Consider the following 17,753-nt stretch of genomic DNA (forward strand, 5'->3'; position numbering starts at 1 on the left):
ACTTTTTGTGAATCTAAGTTTGGCCTCATTGAAGGGCAGTATTTCAAATGAGTAGGAAAATGAGAGTACCCCTAAACATGTTTTTAAGAAAAAAAGCACTGCATATATCAGGAGATATGAGTAGTTTTCTACTACTTTGTAGATTATGACGATAAACATGTGTTTTCAGAGAATCATAGAACTAGGTCCATGGATGACCTTGCTCATTCTGTGCCCAGAGGATTGACAATCCACACGTTACAGATATCGGTCTATATAATTAGAATTATGATGTGTCATAAACACAGAGCAAGTCCACTCTAGAAAGTGTGGCCATTTTGTAGTCATTCATTCTCATCCCCAGTCTGCTTTAATATGAGAAGCTCCCCACTTTTTGGTGTTAGCACTCGCCCCCAATTCATTTGTAGAGTACTACCACTGTATCTAAGATTAAAAAGTCAGTCTCATAAGGTAAGTTCTCAGTTCTGGTATTCATCTGTTGCTCTTCTGTATACCTAGTCTACTATGAAGAGGTCTTTCTAGAATGTGGACAATGGTAAATGATATTCAATCTACCAGCAGTTTGTATGCAGCTAACTATGTTTTTGATCCCACTAGCAATACCCTCCTTAATATATCTAAGACATATGCTGCCTTGCTTCCTCTTTCCCTTCCAGCTGAAGAGTCTGAAGTGATAACCAACGTGTTTATTCTTTGGGTCCCTCCAGAATGGTGTTTTATTGTGGGCGTATTCTGCAACATGCTCTTAACACAACAATAGTGCATTAGTGGTGGATTTATTCTGCTTTAGTCTCAATGCATCTCCATTACTACCACATTATTTCTTTCTGCTGGACAAAATAAATAAATAACCAGAACATTTGTGGTGTGAAAAGTTACTGGATTTTCAGCATGAAGCTACAGGGAATGTGCTGATTGGAAATGAAGCAGTATGTCCATTCCAAAACTTTTGCAGGAACAAACAGTATTAAAAGCAGGATTGTCTACATAATGTATAGCATTAATAGCAGAAATAATCATAAATGTGCAAAAAAATAAAAAAATCTGCTGAAGTCTTGCATCTCTAGTGTAATGGCATAGGACCCTTTTATACATCCAGTAGAAAAAAGTAGCAGAGCTTTTCTGGATTGCCCCACTTCAGGCTGTAGGTGGGGGAGGCTGCATGTTTGAATGCTATCCTATGGATGAAATTCCCTGAAAATAAGAGAAACCCCCCCCACACTGTGTCAGGGAGAAGGCTAGGTTGAATCAATCTCTCCAACATACTAGTTTTGTATGTGCAATAAGTTTTAAAGATGGGAAGTGTTTCCTGCCATCTGCATCCTAGAGTGATACAATCCTGGAAAAGATTTGCCATCTGATTTTGCTAAGCATATAAGCTGGACCATACTGCTTTGTATTACTGGGTATCATATCACGGTGGGACGCCAAGGATAGCTGAGAGATGGAGGAGGTATGTTCCTTTGGACTGCCTGGTTGAGAGATAAAATGGCACTGGCAGCTATAAGGACTTGAGCCCAGGGAGCCATTGAAAGAGGCAGTGTATGTAGCAGTTCCATCTTACAGTCATGTCCATTGTATAAGGTGGTGTCAATGTCATTTCTGGGTTAAGCATTCCTAGAGCTATGTTCTCGCCATGCTGTAGAGAGACCTAGTGGGGCACAGCTTCCTTCCCTTCCCACCAGGACATGCAGTGAGCTGGTTGGGCAGTTGGCATGGGTTTCCCCCTTCTGCACACCTAGAAATGTGCACCAACAGTTTCTATGGCTCCTACTAGCCACCAAAGGTGCCAAAGACATGGGGAAGGAAAAAGTAGGACCAGGCCCAAAGATGCTTCACCAAGAATTTGGTTAAGGTGATGAAACACACACACACACACACACACACACACACACACACACACTGATTGTTTTAAAAAATCAGTTTGTGATTTCAGCTTCTTCTTTCTACCACCTGTTGGATTGACTGCTAGGTCAAAGACTATGAGACTTCCACTGGCTTTTGAGAGGATCTGCTCAGGAGTTGGGGACTTCCAGCTGAATTGAAAATCTCCTGCTGGGCATCTTCAGCATATCACCACTCATGGCTTTCCATGAACCTGGATCCGTAATGTAAACACATGGCCCAGCAGGACACAGGGTGGTATTCAACTAAGTTTTACTCAGAGAAGGCATATTGATATTAATGAACATAGTTTAGTCATGTTTATTAATTTCTACTCCAAGTAAAGCTTAGTTGAATTCCACCACTTGGTTCCCAAATATCTGAAGGATTGCCTCCTCCCAAATCTACTTGCCTTGATATTAACACCACCAGGGTAGGCCCAGTTGGTCGTGCCACCACCTGCTGTGGCTCAAGGAGTCCGCAGCACATGAGAGGGTCTTCTCTGTGTACCCGTTATGTGTTTCTGTTTTGTTATTCAGAAATTGGATGTCGTTGCTGTTTTATTTATTTCAATTCTACATTGGACTTATTTTAATTATGGCATTTTTGTAACCTGCCCTGAGACTGGTGAAGAGCAGGCTATAACTAAAATCAGGTAAATAATAAGCAGAGGAGACGGACTGGCAGTCCTTGAGTGGGAGCAGAAACTGATACAGGCCAGGAATCCAATTAAGAAATTTATTCAAGGAAAGTATAAAAAGGGGGAAATGGGGGAAACATTGAGTATGCACCATCAAAAGGAAAATAAAAAACACCAACTCAACCAGGAATATTAGTCTATTTAGCCTTATACTAGGCAAACTCATGTAGCAAAGACTTTTGTTGAGGTTTACTTTCACACACATTTGGTAATTTGTGGAGATGCTGGAAAGATGAGTGACAAAGTAAAGGAGCATGATGTTATGCTTTATGTTGCTTAATTGAGGTGATAGAAATTGATAGCTAGAAGAGCAATTGACCAATGGGAGGCATGCAGGCAGGGGATGCTGGAGGAACAGGAAATAAATGCCAGCAATTGCCCCTAGAAGATGAGAATTAGGATGAAGATGGGCATGCTTTTCCTCGTATAGTGATGCAGAGTCAAAGGGATGCTGGTTAAGTATGTGACTGGCAGAACAATATGATATGGAGCCTGCTATTTCAGCCAACTATATGGAAAATTTAGAAAGTTAGGCTTCACAGGTTCCAGGATTCTTGACAGTTGCATATTATGGAGCCTCTACATTGCCACAGCACTACAAGACAGCTTTAGGGCTTTCTCAAATGAGGCATGCATATTGTCCAAGAGTAGCCTGCCACAGATGTATGATAGTACATACTCCAGGGAAATAATGTTGGATTTATTCCCTGATTAAAGGAGCCCAGAGGAAATTTCTTTTTATTCACTTTGCCCTGAAACTATGTTGAATATAGGGTACAAACAGCAAAAGAGTAATGTTCAGGCTAGATGCCAGTTGGCATGCCTTTCTTTACAGGGGACTTGGGTCTACTGAATTTGATAGAATTTGATAGGCTATTAAATAAATAATCAAGGGTAGAATGTCCACTTGCAAATCTAGCTGGGGAATTTGATCAAGTGAGACTTACTCTTCTACATACCTGTCCTTGTAAATGTAAATTATCACTCTTAATACTTTGTGTTGCCTGATAATTTTGATGAAAAATACTAGTAGAGGACAGGCTCCAAAAGAAGATTGAGGTGAAATAGCATATCTGCCACTAACATTTGTCAGAGGAAACATGTCTTCTTTTAAATTAAGTAAGCCAAGCATATATAGTGTAGTAATGAAAATGCCAACTTCATGCTAATCTAGTGTATACTCTGCCAAATGATTTATAAAATATTAGTTTCATCATCAACATAGTCTTGCAGCACGGTAAAGAGTAACAAATTTATTATGGCATAATCTTTCTTTAATCCACAAAAATTTATAACATGTTAAATGTGTTGGTCTTTAAAGTGCTACAAGAGTCACGTTTTTGCTGCAACAGACTAATATGGCCACTGTTTTAGAAGCTGTTAATGTGGAAGGTCTTTTAATGGCACAATGTATAGTTTCCTATAGCCCGCAAATACTTTTTCATGTTTAGAATGTAGCAAATGTACGCATTTTGTATTGTCACTAGGCATGACGTGCTCTTACATTTTCCAGATGAAAAACTTCAGAAACAGAGGCAGGAAGCAGAGCATGAAACAAGCAAACACTCTGAAACACAAAGTTAGGTACCGAAGCAACATAGGGCTTGCCTACACTTCTGCTTGTTCTATGCCAAGAAGGCATGACTCTGAGCAGTTTTCTGCTAATCCCAGTGGTTCTCAAACTTTTTTCTCTGGGCCAAGCTTTCGGAATAAAAGTAATGTTTTGCATTATTTAGGATGAAATTGTAAAATGGTGATTTTTATCTTCAATGTATTAAATGTTTCCTCTGCTGTTGCTGAACCCACTTCGATTCAGTGAAGATAAGGGCATGTATAGATAGTGTTTATGTGTCCGTGTGAGTGCGCACACACTACTTTTGGGGAGATTGGATAGGGGTAGTCAGGTGCCTCACACATTGCAGTCCTTTGGAAGTGGCATTTGTGTTTAATTTTGTGTGTGTGTTTGTATTACAGTGGTACCTTGGGTTACATACGCTTCAGGTTATAGACTCCACTAACCCAGAAATAGTACCTTGGGTTAAGAACTTTGCTTCAGGATGAGAACAGAAATTGTGCTCCGGCGGCATGGCAGCAGCAGGAGGCCCCATTAGCTAAAGTGGTGCTTCAGGTTAAGAACAGTTTCAGGTTAAGAACAGACCTCCGAATGAATTAAGTACTTAACCTGAGGTACCACTGTATATGAATTGGTCAGGCCTCTTAATGTGGCCCTAAGTAATATCACTGAAGGCCATGGTGATGTTCACATGTGAGAAAGAAAATATTTGAGCTTGCAAATGGCTCTTAGCCAGTCAAAGATAGGATGGGTAAATCAAAGGTTGGGGAAGTGCAGCTCTCCTACAGTTCCCCAGCAAAGCATTCAGAGTATAACAACCAAGACAACATTAACTAATATGGCTAAAGTGAACAAAAACCTCTTAAAAACACACACACATTTTTTACAGTATGGGACCCAGAATTGGAAAGCTAACATGAAACCCTACAGAACCCAACGCTTAGGCCCAACGCTTAGACCTGGCCTCTTAAGGACATTGTGAATGGGGCAGCCGGGCAGGAGGAGAAACTAGTCTTGTCTCCGGCTCCCACAGTGCATTGTCATGAACTCTGACAGTGTGCCTGCACTATGTGTTCTGTTGTATTGCACATCTGCCTGCCTGCCTGCCAAGCCCTGCAGTCAATCTACAACTGGATCTGCACATACTGGGTCTGCAGCAACAGACAAAGATTCTACACTTACCTTTTGCCCACTCTTTCCAGGCACAGGTCCATGCTTAAAAGCTTCATGTCTGAGCATTGTTGCTGTTGTTTTTGTCCTAGAGCAAAAACCGGCAAAAACCCACTGTTTATAACTAAAGCAGAACAAATGTCAATTTGGGTTTTCTGTGGATTAAAGTTTGCTCCAATCAAACTTTAGATAGCAGGTGTTCATAGGGAACGCTTTGGAGCCAAAGAAAGGGTGCTTGGACACGGAGCTTTAAAAGGCAGACCATGCCTGGGAAGAGCAGAGAAAAGTTAAGTGTGGATAAGCCTTGAGTCTATAACCAAGCCTAAATATGTGTGATTGGAATAATCACATATGTTTACCCCTGCCTTCACTTTCCTCCTCTTCTTCTATTCTTTTCCCCATGTGAAATTACAGTTTGTAAACTCCTCAGGGCAAGGAACCTATCCTATTGCACTCTGTAAAGCATCATGCACATGGATAGTACAATAATAAGAGCAACCGCTCTGATTGTGCTGGTCAATTATCTCTGGTGGGCTAGGGACAGAGATGAAAGCTGTTTCCTGGTGCCTTCACTACATATCTTTAGGGCCTGGGAGAAAATGTTCTTCTTCTCCCTGGCCTTGGGCTGATAAAACAATCTATGGCCTTTTAAATTGTGTGTGTGTGGAGGGGTATTGTTTTGTTTGTCATTATAGTATGCATTTCTGTGTTTTTATATTGCAAACCACCCTGTGAACTTTGAATGAAGAGTGAGTGGTATAGAAATTTAATTAATAATAATAATAATAATAATAATAATGCAGGCACGTGATTGTTGACTGATCAAGAGCAGATACTTGTGGTCAGTTAGCAGTTTTATGGCTACATGGTGCTGACTTCACTATCACTGCATCAAGTGTTACCAAATGACACCTGCCAGTAAAGGCCTGGAACCCAACCTCCCCCCCCCCCCATGCATGCCTGCATGCACTTGCCTTGGTTGCTTATTTGTGGTGGCAGCAATTTATTAACATTGCACCACTCCTGACTGCTGCTGTGGACCATAGTCTACTCCTTCCATCACTGTCACAGAATTGGAGAGAAAGATGGATGCACTCTGCCTTGTTGCAGAATCATCTCATGTTTTCAGGCTATTAAGTATCTGGCTGAGTTTATTCAGATACATAAAAGAACTGAGAGTCAGCGAAGGATACTATCACCTCTTTCATAAATATATAAGAAGTTTAAGTGGGGAATGTCAGAATGTTTTCCCTTGCTTCTTATCACCCACTGGATGCTTAAAAGTGATTGTTAAGGCTTCACTAAGCAGACATCCAGGCTTTATCAGCATTGTCTCCACTTAAAGTATCAAAGCATCCATCTGATGGGGGCTTTGGGGGCACTGACACTAATGTAGCTGGTCCCCCTCCCTCATTTTTGTTTCATCCTATATCCATGTGCCTCAGCTTCAGGATCTGTCCTTCCAGTGAGCACTCAGGGCTGATTTCCTTCAGAATGGATAGGTTTGATCTTCTTGCAGTCCATGGGACTCTCAAGAGTCTCCTCCAGCACCATAATTCAAAAGCATCAATTCTTTGGCGATCAGCCTTCTTTATGGTCCAGCTCTCACTTCCATACATCACTACTGGGAAAACCAGAGGTTTAACTATACAGACCTTCATCAGCAAGGTGATGTCTCTGCTTTTTAAGATGCTGTCTAGTATTGGAGATGCTGTCTAGCTGAGGCTCCAATACTTTGGCCACCTCATGAGAAGAGAAGACTCCCTGGAAAAGACCCTGATGTTGGGAAAGATTGAGGGCACAAGGAGAAGGGGACGACAGAGGCCGAGATGGTTGGACAGTGTTCTCGAAGCTACTAACATGAGTTTGACCAAACTGGGAGGCAGTGGAAGACAGGAGTGCCTGGCATGCACTGGTCCATGGGGTCACGAAGAGTCGGACATGACTAAACAACAACATATCCATGTCAAGACTATAGCTCTCCCAATCATGATTGAAGCCCACAGAGGAGCTGCTGGGTGGCAGGGAAGGATAAGACTATAGAGCAGGAGTGAGGAACCTTTGCCCCCCCCCCCGACATTGTTGGAATCCAACTCCTATCAGTTTCAGTCAATACAACTAAGAGCCAAGGATGATGGGAGTTCTAATCAAGCAACATCTGGAGGGCAGTAGTTTCCCCATCCATAGAGTGGGGTATAGCAAATAGGGGGTTGTAGCAAAAATGTCATGGGAAAGGTGGGTTTTGAAAGGAATTTTGAAAGAACTAAGGCAGGTGACATGTTTTTAGAGTCAGTGCCAAGTGTATAGGGACTAAGGGTAGAGTCTTTGGAGGGAGCAGTACACCTTCAGCTCTGGAACTGGAAGAATAAATATCAGTGGGATAATACCAGTAACTAAAAGGAGAGAGAGAGAGAGAGAGAGAGAGAGAGAGAGAGAGAGATGGGGGAGGCAAGGCCATGGAAAAACACCTCACCGGTTGCCCATTTGTTGCCACTGGAGCTGCCTCATCTTGCTTCTGCTGCTGGGAAGAAAAGTGCTTTATGGCTGAGTGCCTGACATGGAATATGGCACAACTTATTTCTTTCTCAGACAACTGGCTGCTGGATGGTTCATTCCTCAACAAGAGGAAGGAGGAGGAAAGGAGGAGGTGGCAGTGATGGAGGCCAGCTGGTGGGGAAATAGCCCTGGATTAAATGATAGGCTACCCAACATAGGAATCTGCTTTATACTGAGTCAGACAATGGGTCCGTCCAGCTCTGTAGTATCTTCACTGACTGGCAGTGATTCTCCAGAGTTTCAGACAGGAGCCTCTCTCAGACGTGCCTGGAAATTCCAGGGTTTGAACCTGGGATCTCCTGCATGCATAGCAGATGCTGTAGCACTGAACTACAGCCCTTCCCTGCAGGCACATATTCATTCCAAAAATGATGTGTTTGCAATTCCATGAGCCTCTTTTTAATGCCCACCTATCTCCAGCAGAAGGAGATCAGGGACTTGCAGGTGGGCAGAGTCAGGATTTTACTCTTCTTATCAACTGCCAGGAATATAAAAAGAAAGCAAGGCAATAATGAGCCTCTTCTCAAGCTTAGCCTTCAGTGGCATTCAGTCTGACCAGTTTGATTGCCACTGTTCAGTGCTAAGGACCCACAGGCCAGTTGTAGCTCCTAGGCTGCCCGTTGCTCCCCTCAAACATAGGACTTCTTCCTTAGCCTTTTAAATTGACTTGGAATGAATGAAATGCAATTGTTGGTGCTTGTGTGTCTAAACCGTGAAATATATCCATTATATATAAACATCATCATCATCATCTCTCTCTCTCTCTCTCTCTCTCTCCCTCAGCAACTTTAGCTAACCATGAATCTTGATTGGTTCAGGTTGTTTAAGTCCACACCACTTCTATTAAAAATGTCTTTCGAGTCTAGATTTGCTCACTAAGAGCATGTGGGAAAACATCTAATCTCACGATTGCTTATTTAGCCAGATTGACCAACGCTTTAAGAGCTGTGCTGCCACTATTGCTAATAAGCATTATATGACATTTTCTTTTAAATATGTGTGTTTCACACACACATTTATTAAATCAATTTGCACTATCCACAGCTGGTCAAGTAGATTAGATTTTTGATTGGGGAATAGGCAAAGCTTTATTATAATCTAACAATCTAAATTAATTTAATTCAATATTTTCTTTGCCCCAAATCAGCATCAAATTGAAATTGAAACTCTAGAGTGTGAAATTGACTTATCCTGCTTTCTTAGATCCTCAAATCATTCAACTGGTAACTGCAAGGCCATAGCTAAGTGGAAGAGCTTTGCACGCAGAAGGTTCCAGGTTCAATTTCTGCCATCCCTACCTGAAAGGTAGCTGTGCCATGAAAGGCCTCTACCTGACATCTCAGAGAGCTACTGGCACTTAAATCAGTGCTAGATATACTGTTGATATGACCCAATAAAATGCAGTGCCTTATGTGCAACTCACAATTGTTTTTCAGAGAGTCACTTTCTTTGCCTCCCTCCCATTATTAGTTTGGAAGGAAAGGATTCTAGAATCTAAGAGAATTGACTACTGTTGTTGGCATCTGTTTGTCTCTAGTAACAATGGAAGAGTGTGCCATTTAGGATAAAGTCAAACTGTTGGAAAGTTATAGTGGCTGTAGAAACCAATATGGGAGAGATGTTTTAATGCAAGTGGGAGCAGATGAAGGTGTCTGGTTTTGCAGCTACGGGTACACCATGGTACTTCTTCTCTCTCTCCTCTTCCCAGCAGTCATTCCTCCTCTGGTCACTGCTATGGATACATGACCTCTCTGTCTGTCCATATATCACCTAAAAATGGAAGATACTGGGAAGATGATAGGCTTGTGGCTATAATAGTAATATCTACTAGCCAAAAAGACTACTGAGGAAGAAATAGAATATTTAAGTGAAAAATTCTCACTATTAAACAAGTGTATTGTGATATTTTTCATCTGCTGGGATTGAACTAGTCATCTGAGTAGTTTACTGTGAGCCATTGGCATGGAGGATAACTTTCCACAAGCTCCTTATCACAATCCGGCCAGTAATATGTGTTTGTGTGGGTGTTATTTGGATAACTATTTCACTACATGCACATCCAAACCAGGCACAGAGAAAATGGTTTGTCACCATGCAGTGTAGCCCTCCAGGTCAGTCATACTTTAAAATGCAGGATAGGAAGCAGGGCACAACAATAAGTTTTTGGTATGGTAGACCCAAACTACTAAGAACTTGCAAAACAAAACCACCACCCTGGAAATTATTGAACTTCTACCATCTGTCCCAGTTACAGTTTCTGAGCTATCTTCTGGGTAGTCTTCATGTATAGGTCATAAAAGCAGTTCAGCCTTAACATTACAAAGAAGCCTATTCTTTAGCATAACACTTTATCTACCGTATTTTTCGCTCTATAAGACGCACCAGACCACAAGACGCACCTAGTTTTTGAAGGAGGAAAGCAAGAAAAAAAATTTCTGAATCTCAGAAGCCAGAACAAAAGGGATTGCTGCGTAGCGAAAGCAGCAATCCCTCTTGCTGTTCTGGCTTCTGGGATAGCTGCGCAGCCTGCATTCACTCCATAAGACGCACACACATTTCCCCTTACTTTTTAGGAGGGAAAAAGTGAGTCTTATAGAACAAAAAAAACGGTACTTGGAAAGTCCTTTCTCCTCTATTAAGGATGTTTTGCTGGGTTTTCTGTTATTCTGAACAGCAGGTGACAGATGATTTCACTAACTGCTCTGTGGCTCTTTGTATTTTCCCCTAGGAAGCAGCTGATATTGACCACTGAATAGACTGATAGTTTGTAGGATTACTGTATTTCTAGGAGGTGAAATCAGATAAACTAGATCAGTGTATAGTGGTACCTCGGGTTACATATGCTTCAGGTTACATACGCTTCAGGTTACAGACTCCACTAACCCAGAAATAGTACCTCGGGTTAAGAACTTTGCTTCAGGATGAGAACAGAAATTGTGCTCTGGCGGCACGGCAGCAGTGGGAGGCCCCATTAACTAAAGTGGTGCTTCAGGTTAAGAACAGTTTCAGGTTAAGAACGGACCTCTGGAACGAATTAAGTACTTATCCCGATGTACCACTGTACTGTTGTTTGAATGAAAAGTCACTGATGGAAATATATATATATATTTTAAAATCTGGATTAAAATGGTCAAGGTATTCTGCAGAATATTGCCAATAAGAGAAACAAAATTGAACAAAAACAAAACAATTATTTAGACCGGTTAGTGGAATGTGTTTCCTCATGGTGAACAGTGCAATCCCGCAGAGAAAAATACATTCTGTTGGAACGTAAAGCTGTTTCAAAATAGGAATGGACAGTGCATGAGAAACTGCATTGCAGAGACCAACTGAGCCACAACCAGGGTGGGTGAGAGGTAGATAAGAGGAAACTGCAAGGTGAGCAAACTATAGATGCAGAAATATATGTGGAAAGGGCAAGTTGTAAAGAGAATCTGGTATGATCAAAGGGGGAAAGTTTCAGTAAATGTAAAACCTGTGAGGCAATTTACAAAAGAAAGGGAGAAATGATTTTTTTCCCTTTCTGTGCTCTGATGTGCTCCAAGCCATCTTTCTGTGCTCCAAGCCATCTTTGTCAAGGTTTCATATGCGAATTATCATCCGAAGCTCCAGAAAGAGTTGGATGGGCTGGGGAAGCAAGATGAATGCAGGATGGGATGACAAGGAATAAAGAAGATATAAACTTAAGAGAGTCATTGTGTCCAGAGTGTAGTGCCCAGTTCTGGAAATCATTGTCTCAGGAATCTCTCTAGTTCCACAAATGCCTTGCTGAATGTCACTGCATCAACTTTAGCAATTCACAGTTGAATACCTCAAGTGTGCACATAAGTTTATTTCTATCTACAACAACAGAGAGAGAGAAAGAGAGAGAGAGAGAGAGAGAGAGAGAGAGAGAGAAGGAGAGAGAAACAAAAGATGTGACGGGAAGAACATGTCTACTTTCTAAAAGGGTACCATATAATACTGACAATCATGTGTAAGCTTTCTTTATATTGTCAGCAGCAAGCTTTGACCTATGCACTTCAAGATACGAGGCAAGTTTATGCAATCTGATTTACAAATCAGATTGCACCTTGGCCCAAATATGTAACAGTTCATGGTTTGTCATGTATTCAGCAATATTGTTACAGATGCCTTGGTAACGAATGCACATCTAATGCTCTGTAGGTCATAGCTTGTACTTCAGGATGAGTTATTACTTTTAAGGCTCCAGAATAGGCTGACAGCCATGGAAACTGAACCAGTGATTTTTCTTGAACTTCTTCCTTTTGAATTCATACTACTCTCTTCTCATTCTTTCTCAAACTAGTTTATATTTTTCTATTAACTTGGTTTGAACACACTTGTGCTATTTCCATCTTGTGACTATACACATGTTGAAGCCTAGGGACTTCTGAAAACAGCTAGGCCTATAATATATTTATTATTATTATTTATTTATCTAACAAATTGATAGACTACTTTAAAAGTTGTTGAGGTGGTGCAGAAGACAAAAACAGAATAAAACACGAGTCCTAAAAATAGTAAAACAATTTCCATAAACTCAAAAACCGTATTTACAAATTATAAAAATAGTAAAACAATCTATGCAGGTAATACAATTGGTATTCCATAAATAACTGGGTTACACCCCAGGGAAAGCTGCCTTAAATGAAAATATATTTAGTCAAGTATCTAAACATACCAGTAATAGCACTAGGTGCCTAGGTATATGTCAGGGAACTGCCATCGGAGCTAGAGGCGGAGGGAAGGCTCCAGAGGGATGCAGGAGAAGGTCCCAGTAGGGAGAGAGGCAGCCCATCTGCTGGGGAAGGAAATCAGCGTAACACCAGTGGAGAAGGGGGGCAGATGGGGGAATCGGAGAGGAGGCTCCAAGACTCCTCGCCGGAGACCAGCGGAGAGAGTACGGGTACTCCGCTGCCCACACCCTCTCTGCGCAGAAGACTTCCGCGCAGGGAGAGTAGGAGGAGACTTGGCGTCAAACAACTTTTATGCTGGAAAAGGTTCAAGAAATGCCCACTGACGGATTCTGCCAGCGACTGAGACAGTCACGATGCTGGAGGCTGTTCAGTCAGAAAGGGTTTAACCAGGTAACCTCGCCAGCAGTGACGGCAACTTACGCACGAGCAACCCCTAAATCCATTACAGTATATATCAAATCATTCGAAAGGCTTGGAAAATATGTTCATAAAGTTGACTGAATAAGGATGCAATCCTATACATACTTTCCTGGGAATAATCCTCATTGAACTTAATGGAACTTACTTATGCGTAGACATGAATAGGGTTGCATTATAAATTAATCTAAACTGAAAATTAAAGATCTTAAAAACAGATCAGTTGAATCTGCCCTGGACCTGAATAGACTAGATCAGCTCCTGTATCTGCAAATCTGAAGTCTGGTTCACACAAACAAGTGGCACAAGGTTTTTCTCTTCCTCACACCCTGCCTCTCCCTGCTCTGCCTGCCATTCTCTCCTTTTTACTACTTTAATTACTGTTTGCATAGTGCTTTGAAAATGCGAAGTGCTGTATAAATGCTAACATTTCTTTCTTTCTGGCTCTTCTCTTTGCATATGCCTCTTTGTATTCCCTTCCCTTTGTGAATGTGCAGGTCTAAATTATTTATAAGCTTATAGAGTAATTACGGAAATGATTTAATTACTCAGTTAACACAGTTCTTTGCATCACAGGCTCAACCTGGGTGGCAATCTGCTTGCTGCAGAGTGTCATTGCAGAAGGGATTAAGTGGAGGAAAAGGGGGGAATGTGGGGAAGGGAGAAAGGAACAACTGATAGCCCACCTCACCTGCGCTAACTTATCAGAAATGGCTTTTCTAATATGAAGGAGTGTCTTACAGTGATTATGTTGACCACACTGGAATGATTAATCAGATATTTGTTGCAGCTTAGGTTCCTATACACAGTGGCCATTCTTTTGATTTCAGAGGTTCGAGAAGAGTGGCTGTTGTAGAATCACTCTCTATAAGATAGCCATTACTCACCAAAAAGGGTTTGAAGGGAAGGGGGAGAATCTATCTGCCATTACATTGGCACCTTGATCTAGTTTCCCTTTTGTTTGACAGTAAAGCAGAGGCGTAGCATGGGGGGGGCAGCGGGACCAAGGCCTCAGGTGCACAGGCAGGCGCATTGGTCTAGTGGGCAGGTGGATGGAGGGCAGCAGGCAAGGAGCCTGTTGGAGGCGCGCTCTGTTCAGGGCTGTCTTAAGCATATTCAGCGCTGTGGTGCAAAGATCCCTCCGGTGCCCCCATGGCAACTCCAAAACAAGGGAGGGGGCGATGGAAAATTTCCTCTGCCTCCCCCACCGTCCTGATCCCTGGCGTGGTGGCAGCGATCAAGCAGGAAAACATGCTGGCGGACATGCTCTCCGGTGTCGGGGCACCCGAGAAGGCAGCCTGGGAATGCTGCGCGCCACCTTTTGCCAGGAAGCAGGAGGAGGACAACGATCAGGAGCAGGGCCGTCTTTAGCAGATGCAGAGGCTTGGGGGGGGGGCAGCAGCTTCCCTCCTGTCTCTGCGGGGATCGCTCTCCTCCTACGGAGGCTTGGGAAGGAAGCTGCACACCTGCCAGCCAGTCATATTGTTGGTGGGGCTCAGCTGGCAGGCGTGCAGGGAAAGGGGAGGCTGCTGGCAAAGTCGTGCAGCTCCCCCACTCGCTGGGGCGCCCCTGAGAGTCCGGCGCTCTGGCACAACGAACCACTAACACCAATGGGAAAGACGGCTCTGGCTCTGTTCATCCTCCGTGCATGCCCTCCTGGTGCGCATTCCCACCCCAACTGCCTAGTTCACCAGGAGGGTGCAACACTTGCCTGCTCTTGGCTCTGGCAACCCGCACTATACTGCTGCAATAAAGGGTTTATTTGGTGGGAAGGATTTGCCTTTTGGAGAGTGCATACTCCAGTAGCCTGGAAATGCATTCCTTTATCTGGATATTGCTGGTATCTGTCTGTCTTGAGAGACAATGGAAGAGTGCGCCATTGGGGGTGAAGTCAAACTATTGGAGAGTTACAGCACCACAGAGACCAATATGGGAAAGAGATGTTTTGTTGCAGCTAGGGCAGATGAAGGCATCCAGTTGTACTGCTGCAGATACACCATGGCTTTCTTCTCTCTGGATATAAGCAAGCATAATCTTAACATCTCTTTGGCAGAATTGCTTGTTTAAATATCCTACCTTTTCCACAGGAACCATGTATTAGAAACCACAGTAATATCCAGGTCTCTGCCCACCAAATGCGTGCACGCGCACGCGCACACACACACACACACACATATATCAGCTCTCCTACTGTTTGTCTAGTTTTGTATTGTTGCCCAAAGATGCGACTGGAACTTAACATTATAACCCTTTCGCTAGCCTTTGCTGTTTCTCAGAATGATTATGACCAAATCAGAGTTGACACTCTACAGATGATGTAGTCCAAATTCCTGCCCCAAGACAGGATGCTGTGTTTCTAAATATCCCTAAGTAGTGTCTATCCAAGGACAAAGATCTCACCACTTCACAAGATAGCTGGTTGCAATATTTTCTCTAAATCTATTGCTCTGCTGTTTTCTGATGTGGGACCAAGCCCCCTACTTCCTGTTGCTACCATGACTGTTTTCATTCCAAATGAACCAAATAATGGTCAGAGAAGGGTACTGCAGCTCATCTGTCCAGCTACACCAGGTGAACTGAGGAACCAGTAGATACCTTATCTTATATAAACAACTAACTCAGATTTCGTCCTCAGTCTAATTTGTCAAAGAGTAGCCATATGGACGTATGTGCCTTACTTGCTCCTCCTATACTTAATTCATTTATTTAGAATTTTGCCATTTGTCCAACCTTGGTAACATGCCTGCCTCTGGCCTGTGATCTGTGTTTGTTGTTCCAGATCTGACCTTACTACACACCCAATTCTGGCCTCTCATTTGTTCTGGATCCTGACTTCAGCCTGACTTGGATAAAATACTATCCTCTCACCCTTCCAACTACTGCCTGCAGGCCTTATGCTATAGGATCCTGCCATGTTTAAAAACTGGTTTTTATATCATTGTTATTGTTATTAACGTTTCTATAACATTTTTGTAGGACTAATCATATTCAAAGTGGCATACAATATAGGGACAAAAGCAACAGAATTAAAACACTACAAACATAGACACACAATGAATTATCCCACATTAAACATAAAAGCTGCAGTATTCATGTAAAACAACTGAAAATAGCAGAGTACTAAATATTCAAAATGGTGATTTTCATAGTCCATCTAAAAAGCTTCTCAGTTTCATTATGTCAGTACCTGCTCTTCTAAATGTTTGTTCTCCTGTTGTTTCTCTTCCAATTTTAAATGTTATTATTACTTCTTTGTTTAACAGTTTTTGTTAGTATCAATATCCTGCACTATACCAGGTCTGTATAAAAAATGCAGAAGTGGAGATAACAGTGATTATATTTGTCTGGAGACCATAGTATGGAACGTGGTTTCTAACAGACCTTTGAGCCATCCTTTCCTTAGGTGAACTTAAAGGAATTGCAAGTTAGCATGATTTTACTGAAGAATTTTGTCTCTAAGCAATTTCATGAGAACATGTCATAGGTTGTTTTGTCATTCTTTCCTGGACACAGGTTATTTTATAGGGGTTTTTTCTGCTCTCAATACTTTTGTCAGTTTAATGCAGTTTAAGCAGTTGGATCTCTGTGTGCATGTTGCTCTGTCTCAGCAACAATGAGGGGGCAAAGTGTCTATCTTAGGTGCTGTCCTAGTAACCTCTGTGTGTGTGTGTGTGTGTGTGTGTGTGTGTGTGAGAGAGAGAGAGAGAGAGAGAGAGAGAGGACTAATTGTTTTTCATGCATAGTATGTCCACATTTAATAATTCGTGATCAGTGAAGCTGTTATGAACCCATATTGTTGTCCACTGGCTCCTATTCCCAAACTTGAAGAATGTCTACCTATTGCAATCTGCTCTAGAGCCCATTGCTATTCTACTGTTAAAGGAACCAAGTGCTGTACTGGTTAGTCAGTCTTGCCTATAAGGTTTCAGAGTTTGGGGCTTTGTCATTCTGTGTCTTCTGTATGGACCATGAGGTTTAAGGGAGGGGTGGGGAATCTGCATGGCTAATTGTCAGGGATGGTGGGGGTTGTAATCCAAGAACACCTGGAGCACCACAGGCTCCCCATACCTGGCTAAAGGAAAGAAATGACTCTAGGGATAGCACTGGCTTTTCATCTGCTGTATGTGACTACTGCCTTCACAGCACTGTGAGAGGAAGGGTCTTTTTTCTTACCTGTAGATTGCTGTTCTTTGAGATGTGCAGTGGATGTGGCTTTCCTGGAATAGTTTCTGAACCACAAATCTCAATTCTGAGATCTAAGTCAGTTAGATAGCTTCAAACCTCAGGGATGGCTTTCTGTTGTTAATTCCTTTAACGTTTTCTTTGTTCCTGGTTATTTCTAAAATAATGTACAATACATTTTTTACTGTTTGAGCAGTGTTGATGTTTGGGCTTAGTCTGGAAACTTTGGTATCTGCTCACCTTAGTATCTTAGCAACATGATGGTGCCTCAAAGATGCCACAACTCTTTCCCAGTGCTCCGCTGAAGAATGGAAATTTCTTTCTCTTTCCCTGCCAAGAGGAGACAGTAGTCTTACTTGTAGCTGGGTAAAGTACTAAACTGCAAACTAAAGAGGAAGAAATGATTATAGGGTAAGACAGAGGAAGGAAATTGAGATGGTGGTCTTGACCCTGGCTTACCACCCAAAATGATTTCTGTTTTGATGATTGGTATTAATAAGGAAATGAACCACATTCAGTATTGAAGAGGAAAAGTGTAGGAAGCTTTAAGACAGAAGCCATACTTGTTTGT

At 42.2% G+C, this 17,753-nt stretch overlaps 1 protein-coding gene and 1 long non-coding RNA gene across 20 annotated transcripts in view; one reads left to right on the forward strand and one right to left on the reverse strand.

The window, feature by feature from the left end:
- GRIN2B (glutamate ionotropic receptor NMDA type subunit 2B) overlaps positions 1-17,753 on the forward strand; it is a 292,093-nt gene that overhangs the window by 90,902 nt on the left and 183,438 nt on the right. The window lies entirely within an intron of this gene.
- LOC308457455 overlaps positions 1-17,753 on the reverse strand; it is a 62,033-nt gene that overhangs the window by 26,040 nt on the left and 18,240 nt on the right. For 3 of the 5 annotated variants that reach the window (XR_013976910.1, XR_013976911.1, XR_013976913.1), the window contains exon 2: positions 17,423-17,512. This is a non-coding gene — a long non-coding RNA (uncharacterized lncRNA). Of the gene's footprint in view, positions 1-5,339; positions 5,416-16,626; positions 17,340-17,422; positions 17,513-17,753 lie in introns of those variants that run through there. The other 2 variants (XR_013976912.1, XR_013976914.1) reach the window with 2 other exon arrangements.

Source organism: Podarcis pityusensis (assembly GCF_964106645.2).
Source record: "Podarcis pityusensis genome assembly, chromosome: 10".
NCBI lineage: Eukaryota > Metazoa > Chordata > Lepidosauria > Squamata > Lacertidae > Podarcis > Podarcis pityusensis.